Source organism: Labeo rohita, chromosome 8, assembly GCF_022985175.1.
Source record: "Labeo rohita strain BAU-BD-2019 chromosome 8, IGBB_LRoh.1.0, whole genome shotgun sequence".
Classification (NCBI taxonomy): domain Eukaryota; kingdom Metazoa; phylum Chordata; class Actinopteri; order Cypriniformes; family Cyprinidae; genus Labeo; species Labeo rohita.
Window position 1 is genome coordinate 17,715,058 of NC_066876.1, and position 8,895 is coordinate 17,723,952.

Sequence of the window (8,895 nt, forward strand, 5' to 3'; positions counted from 1 at the left end):
AATTGGATGACAAGTAATTTCTTACTGCTAAATTCTGAAAAAACAGAGGTGTTAGTTATTGGGCCTAAAACCTCAGCGTGTAATAACCTACAACACTGTCTAATACTTGATGGCTGTTCTGTCAATTCTTCGTCATCAGTTAGGAACCTAGGTGTGCTATTTGATGGTAATCTTTCCTTTGAAAACCACATCTCTAGTATTTGCAAAACTGCATTTTTCCATCTCAAAAATATATCTAAACTACGACCTATGCTATCAATGTCAAATGCTGAAACATTAATTCATGCGTTTATGACCTCACGGTTAGATTATTGTAATGCTTTATTGGGTGGTTGTTCTGCTCGCTTAATAAACAAACTCCAGCTGGTCCAAAATGCAGCAGCTAGAGTTCTTACTAGAACCAAAAAGTATGATCATATTAGCCCGGTTCTGTCTACACTGCACTGGCTCCCTATTAAACATTGTATAGATTTTAAAATCTTGCTAATTACTTATAAAGCCCTGAATGGTTTAGCTCCCCAGTACCTGAGTGAGCTCTTATCGCATTATAGTCCCTCACGTCCGCTGCGTTCTCAAAACTCTGGCAATTTGATAATACCGAGAATATCAAAATCAACTGCGGGCGGCAGATCTTTTTCTTATTTAGCGCCCAAACTCTGGAACAATCTACCCTACAATGTTCGGGACGCAGACACACTCTGTCAGTTTTAAATCTAGATTAAAGACCCATCTCTTTAACCTTGCTTACACATAACAAATCCACATTCTTATAATTCAAATCCTTTAAAGGATTGTTAGGCTGCACTAATTAGGTCAACCGGAACCGGGAACACTTCCCATAACACCCGATGTACTCAGTGCATCGTCAGAAGAATGGCATCTACGCTAATATTAGTCTGTTTCTCTCTTATTCCGAGGTCACATTAACCACCAGATCCAGTCCGTATCCAGATCAGATGGTCACTGCAGTCCCCCGGATCCAGTCCGAACCCAGCCCAGACGGTGGATCAGCACTTAGAGACGACCTCTACAGCCCTGAATGTCAGCGGAGTCCACATCAACTAGATGAGCCCCAGAGACGGATCCACATTAAAGACCACATCACCTAGACGGCTGTCGGCACAAGACCACGGGAACTTTGGCCAGAGGAGAACTGGCCCCCCGACTGAGCCTGGTTTCTCCCAAGGTTTTTTTTCTCCATTTGTCACCGATGGAGTTTTGGTTCCTTGCCGCTGTCGCCTCTGGCTTGCTTAGTTGGGGACACTTTCTCTTAACACAATATTGCATTTTATTTTATTGTTTTTGATTAACTACCTTTACCTATAATGTGAGTGTTTAATGTTGCCTTTGGCATTGTTGATGTACTGTTTCCTATTTAATACTGTACAGCCGCCTTGTCACAATTCTGTATTGTTAAAGGCGGTATATAAATAAAGGTGACTTGACTTGACTTGACTGGGTTAACTGGTTAACAAACAAAACCCAAGTGTGTACGTACTGCATCCAATCAGTTGGATTAGTTTTGTCAGATTATTGTATAACATATAAGAAATTAACTGACACCCTCAAAAAAACCAACCCCCCCCCCTCCCCACCCCCCAAAAAAGTGGCATATTTCAGAGCATTGGTACAGATCAACACGAAAAACATGAATGACTTTGTTACGGCTCGGGTTCTTCGTTTTAGTGACTCAGTGACTTTATTATAAAGAAAAAATTAGATTTCTCTGTAATCACTCATGAAAAAAAATGTACACACCCTACATTTGTTCTCATTTAATATCCTGTTGTACTCTGCAATAGTACAGGCTACAAAAGTAAAATGAATTGCAGCAAAAAAGTTTTAGTAATTTATTTATTTTTTTCTTTTTATAATTTTTTAAAACATGGCTATATAGTTTTATTAATTTCACTTCTAGTTTTAGTACATGAAGCTAAACTAAAGCAGAATGTAATACCTAACAATTATAATATATATATAATATACTTATAATTTTATAATATGTAATAAATAATAAATACATTTCTGTTAACTTGTTTACTATTTTTAATCAGGTTCACTAAATATGTTTGAATAAAGTTAAAAATAAATAATTATGTTATTTTAATTTATTTTTACTCGTGACGATACACTGATATCCTAAGACACGAAACGATCGGTTTGTGCGAGAAACCGAACAGTATTTATATCATTTTTTACCTCTGATTCACCGCTATGTCCCACTGTCCCGAGCGCACGCACACCATCTGACGCGTGACATGTGTACGCGCTCTGGCGTAGTATACGCAAGCGCCGGAAGCGATCTCTGTGCAAAATGTAAACAATGAGTGACGTATAAGCGCAGATCGCTACAGGCACTTGCGTATACAACACCAGAGCGCGTACACATCTCGCATAAACTGTTCGTTTAATGTCGTAGGACATTAGTGTATCGTCGCGAGTTGCAGGGTTTCATTTGGTTTTGTTTATGTATGTTTTTTTTTTTTTTTTTTTTTTAACTCTCAAAGCTCTGGTAGCAATTGACTGCCGTTATATGACTGACAGACTGCAACGGTTTGAGTGAAAAAAAATCTCCGTTTGTGTTCTACTGAAGAAACAAAGTCACCATCTTGGATGCCCTGGGGGTAAGCAGATAAACATCAAATTTTCATTTTTGGGTGAACTATCCCTTTAACTTCATTAGTTCACGTGAAGTAAACTGATAAATTAAAGCATGTATTCGTCTTAAAGTTAAAATCTTACAATTTTAGCACTTACTAATTCAATATTAAACTCCAAAGTTGTATCTTTTAATATTATTAAAATAAATTAATAATGAACATTTGTCTTTTTCTTAACTATCATTAACCAAGAATATATTTTATTTTACTGTATGTTATGTACTGTGTTGTGTGAGATGAAAGTTGTTTACTGGCCGGGTAATGGTGTCAAAGACAAATCTTCCAGGAATGGAACAAATTTCTGAAGGGTCATGTGACCCTGAAGACTGGGGTAATGATGCTGAGAATTTAGATATGATCACAAGAATAAATTCCAATTTACAGTATATTCAAATAGAAAATGGTTGTTTCAAATAATCTAATATTTGAAAATAATTTCATAATATGACTATTTTTACAGAATTTTCCTTTTGAAAAGTACTGTATGGAAACTTACAAACAGTTCCTCATTGATACTAGAGGAGGTGTTGTGACATTTGTCTAAACACTCAGAATTGACACACTGACAGACAGTCAAAAACCACCGACCAATCTAAAACAGGAAAAAGGTGACTGGAATATTAGGGCAAGGGCAAAAAACAGCTTTAGTAAACTTCCAGCTTTTGAAACAGAGAAATGCATGTGCAAAACTATCAACGTGTGACGACAGGGCAGGAGAAGCCATTTATGAGCTGACAAGGTCTCCAAAACGGAAGAATTTTAAGGAGATTTTTCTGGAGATTTCAATCTCAATTCATTATCAATTCATATGTTTATACTGTACATATAAGAAGATCAAAATGTTTTGTTAAATGCCTGTTTTAGCACCATTTTAAACTTGGGTTAAATTCAGCATTTGCAGGCATTCATTGTATGTACTTATACAAGTATCATTTAAAAAGGATTTAAATTATTAACTTTTTAAATTTCACATTTAAAAACTTAGTGTTTAATCATGTTGAAATATTCAAACGAAAACCTTACAAATAAGTAAGCAGGTATGACCTGCAAATATTCTAGATACATGTAACTAGTGGGTAAACCATGGCAATGCAAATGAAAATGATGTTGCTTTCTCATCACTCTTCATGATATTGTAAATGTCATCCACGTAATAATCAATGTATCAATTAAACAAGAAAGTAGCAAGTAGACATTATTTGATTCAGCATAAAATTTATTACACAAACATTTAGGCTGCAACAGCTCAACGTAAACTATTGAACATAATATGAACATCTCATATTTTTTGTTCATACAGTGAAAGTCATTGGTAACCAAAACAGCTTTTTTTACCAAGTCTTCAAAATACCTTCTTTTATTTTCGACAAAAGGAAGGTTTGAAACAACATGAGGGTGAGTAAACGACAGATTTTACATTTTTTTGGGTGAACTATCCCTTTAATGTTTTTATTTTTATTTATTTAGTAATTTTTTAATGAAATGATGCTCTAAATAATAAACTGAATCTGCCAGCAGGTAGCGGTAAATGTCTTTATGAGTCATTAATTCGATTTGTTGAAACGGCTGATTCATTCTCTTTATTAATGGGTCTTTGAATCATTGATTTACAGCCTTTTTGCATCCCTGAAATTGATCATCTCTCATAAAGATGAGTGCCAGATCAGATGGGAGCAAAGCCGAAAAGTCTTATAAAAGAGCCCAGCTCAACCTCAGACCTCCTTTGTCCCTTTGTCCACAGGACCTGTGGCGAGCGGTGGCAGAAAAGAGCTGCCCCTGCCCCTGTCCGTCTACACCTTGGCCCTGTGTCATTTGTGCATTAGCTGTTGGCCGGCAGCTTTCCTGTTGTGGGGAATATCCTGTGTTGAGAATGAAAGAAGGAAAGAGAAAGAGAAAATTGATCTTAGTCACAAGCGTATTATAAAGGGGAAGTTTGGTAAAGGGTGTTAACATGCTATGGGAGTCCGTGGAGGTCATGCTGCAAACAGGGCTATCAGTAGAAGAAATGCCACTAAAGATGCTAAACGGGCGCACGACGCAATGCCGCTAATAACTGCTCATCCTGCACGCCGCCAAGAGTTGTTCTTCCATTCAGGAAAAGTTTCTGGAAAAGCTTCAGAATGAAAGCAGATGAATTGCTCTGAAGGGAATAAACAGTGTTGTAAAGCATATCAAGCTAATTCTGCTTCATGCCAAAGGTCACCTGACCCAGATAAACACAGTGTCGGCCTGTTCAAAAGTCCACTGGCTTGTAAATGAACACTAGCGGCTTTAATCTTGTTCACTCATTAATTGCTGCAGTGTCTATAATAATAGACTCAAAGATAACACCATCTAACAATCTGCAGATTACATGTGACTGCTGAATGCCTCTTACATAAACATTTCAACCAACAATAGATTATATTTCTGCACATTAACTCTCGTTATCAAGAGGAGACTCTGTGATTTTGTGTTTACGTGCATCACATACTGCATGTTACTGTCAGGTTGTTCTTTTAAAGCCGCACCTAAATAGCTGAAACCTTTGTTTTGGTTGCAAGGAGTGCAGGTTGTTAGTGAGTTAACAACACTGTCACCTGAACTCCCAGCTATTATTCCAAATAAAACCCTAATAAATTATATGTTGTGAATAAAACATGAAAACAGTATTATTTGTAACATAAAAATATGTTGCTGAAATAATATTTTACATTTTTATGGGATCATTATAAAAAATCCTTCATGTTGAGCCCTGAATGAAGATAGGATAGAACAAGATATAACAGAACAAAATAGAATTGAACAGAACAGAACAGAACATGAAAGATTAGTGTAAAGGGTAAAATATAACAAAATAAAACAGCAAAACTATTTTAGAATAGAATAGGAAAACACTGGATAAAATAGAACATAACAGAATATAATATATTTGAATAGAATAGAATAAAACATGATAAAATATGGTAAAACAGAATAGAACTGAAGAGAACAACAGAACAAACTACAAGAAATAACAATAAAATGGAATAGAACCGAACATAAATATATTAGAATAGAATAGAACCGGTTAAAAGAACAAAATAGAACAGAATAGAACTGAATAGAATATGTGACCCTGGATCACAAAAGGGTCAATTTTCCAAAATTGAGAATTATACACAGTCTGAAAGCTAAACAAATAAGCTTTCCATTGATGTATGCACATCTACCTATAGGAATACGACACCTATCATGGCATTCCTATATAAGCTCTATTCAGTATTATTCGGCAGCTTTGTCGCTTGCTCAGGAGCAAAGTAGATAGTTGGCGATTTCGTTCTCGATAAGTGTTCAATCAGGATTTTGCAACAGGTTAGTTTCCCACAGAGTTTCTCACCAGGTTTAAGTTCTTGAACTCGAACGTGAATTTGTCGTGTTGATTGATATAAGCTGATAGAGCTGATGACCTCAGCAAGCACTGCTTCTCGCAACGACACATCATGATGTAAACACTTTGCCTGCGATACCTGCAATTTTCCTTGAGTTCTGCTAATGTGCCTGCATCACGAGATCTGCTTTCCCTGCTAGAAGCAATATATCAAGAAGGGTTAAAAGCATCCACGTAACAACTGGCATTTCACTCTTTATTTATCTCTGAATATCTTCACGAAGCTAAGCTATTTTTTAATTAATTCTCATTGCCTAATGCTATGTTGCCAAATATGCTATTGTAAATATTGCTCATATTTTAAGGTTAGTTATTCAGTAACATTGTTTGCTAGGCACGCTGTTGCTTAGCCTTATTGGTTGTATTATGACACGCTGGTAATATTACTAGTTAAACTTACCACAGCGAGGCTCGTTTTTAAATCTGTTGTCAGGGCTGTCGGATGTGAAACAGGCTTGCTGTTTTAGTATTGGTAGTGCAGTTTCATTAAATTTATAAAACTATTATTTCCAAAACGCTGTGTTTTAGTCAGGGATCAGTGTTGGGCAAGTTACTCTGAAAAAGTAATTAAATTACTGATTACTGATTAGTCCTATTAAAAATAATCAAATTACTGTTCTGATTACTTTATTTCAAAAGTAATTAGTTACATTACTAATTACATTACTTTTTTTCTGTACATCCACAAAATTTACGTGAAACATCCCAGCATAAACGCTCCCAATAAAATATTTGTTATTAAAGCATCAACATTCACTGTTATTTTTACTAAAAGTAATAGGCTGCTGCGTGTGTTGTTGCAGAATGCATGGCATTTCGAGTGGTGAGTGGCATCTCTGATTGTCCATTGCATTTCAGAAATCAACATTGTTTAACGCTGCAAACACGTGTTATAAATAGAAACTCTGCCTATGCTTACGCATGTTAATCATTTTTGTTTTATATTAGTTGTTCTTTTTGCTTTTGTGCAATACATGAATAGCAGTTCATTTGTTTTAGATGTTTTATGTTTAGATATTTCTATTTTGCGGGAGTCTCGTAAATCTTTTTTTCTATTGCTTCCTGCACACACATGTGGGCGCGGGTGGGCAGAGGCTCATGTGACTTTGTTTTCATTGGTACTATCCGCCTCACAGGCGCTTACCAGTCAAAGTAGGTCTCAGGTAGAGGACGTCGCATGTGCTATAGCCAACACCCTTTTTACAATCTAGATGAGAAAACACATTCTGTCTGCAATGATGTAACGCATGCTTGTAACTATATTCTAAATACTCATTTAGAAATTATAACGTGTTAAATTACTCTGTTACTAAAAAAAAAAATCAAATTACAGTAACACGTTACAAAGTAATGCATTACTGCCCAACACTGCCGGGGATATGCTGTTGATTAAAGCTATCTAGTGTACCGGTAACATGCTTGATATGACACTTAACGTGCTGTATTTAGATTTTGCTACCAAAAAAACAAACAAACTTGTTATTAAAGCTAAAGATCATGTGGATAAAGGCAACATGCCTGTTGCACCATGCTTAAAGGGGCATGCTGCTCTTCTCAGCTTCTTAATAAAGAAGAGCACCCTTCACTGCTTTTCCTCTTCTGTAAAGGGCTTGCTGCCCCAGTCTAAGCTATTTCAGAAGGTCTTGGGATTTTGCTTGCTTGTTAAGGCTTATAGTGTTCAGTATCATGTTTGTTGCTAGACCTGCTTGTATGTACCTGCTGGTACGCAAACAAATGCTGAGCTTTGCCATTTGTTTTAATAGGAAATTGTCAAATGACATCAAATTACCTCAGATTTTGCTTCAAAACTGAATGCATCCACATCACTGTGTGTATAATAGGATGCCCACAAAGTATGCTGCTTTATCAAATCGCGCTGCTGTTCATTGTGTTTTTAAAGTATATTTTTCACTTGCTCAGGAGCAAAACACCCTCCTCCATCCCCAATTCCTCCTTTTGTCAGGACTTGGCTTCTGATATTCCTCATTGAATCAGATTCCTTTTATCTGAATAACGTCTTACACTTAAATATCATTAAGTACATTAATGATATCTGTTTGTTCTGTTCTGTTTACCCCGGGGGGGTTATTATTGCTGCTCTCCCTGCTCATTCATGACGTGCTGCATGGATGGGCAGGGAGTTTTTTGCCCAGAACCATGCCGCCAAACCAAACTGTATGCTAACTGTCTGTCATTTTGACGACAGTGGTCCTGACAGAAATCAAAATATTGAGAAAATCAGCTTTAAAGTTGTCTAAATAAAGTTCCTAACAATGTATATTACTTATCAAAAATTTAATTTTCATATATTTACAGTAAGCATTTTACAAAATATCTTAATGGAACTTGATCTTTACTTAATTTCCTAATGATTTTTGCCATTAAAAAAAAAAAATCTACAATTTTGACCCATACAATGTATTTTTGGCTATTGCTACAAATATATCACAGCGACTTAAGACTGGTTTTGTGGTCCATGGTCACATATAGAACCTAATACAATAGAATAGAACAGAATAGAATAGAGTGGAATAATTTTATTAATTTATTATTGTCACTGTCACCAGCTATGTCGTAGTCAACTACATTTCCCAGAATCCTCCTTGGCTATCACCAGCTTACTCTGCTCAATCACAACACCTGTTTGCTATCAGTCTCATCAGTTCTCCTATATAAGCATTTACTCTTCAGGCAGCATTTGTGCATGAAGGCACCTCATGAAACTGATGTATAACTCAGACATGCTTATGTTATACCATTGTCTAGTTCACATTCTCTATTGTTCATAACAAACAGAAATTTCAAATATGGCACCTGTAAATAAAA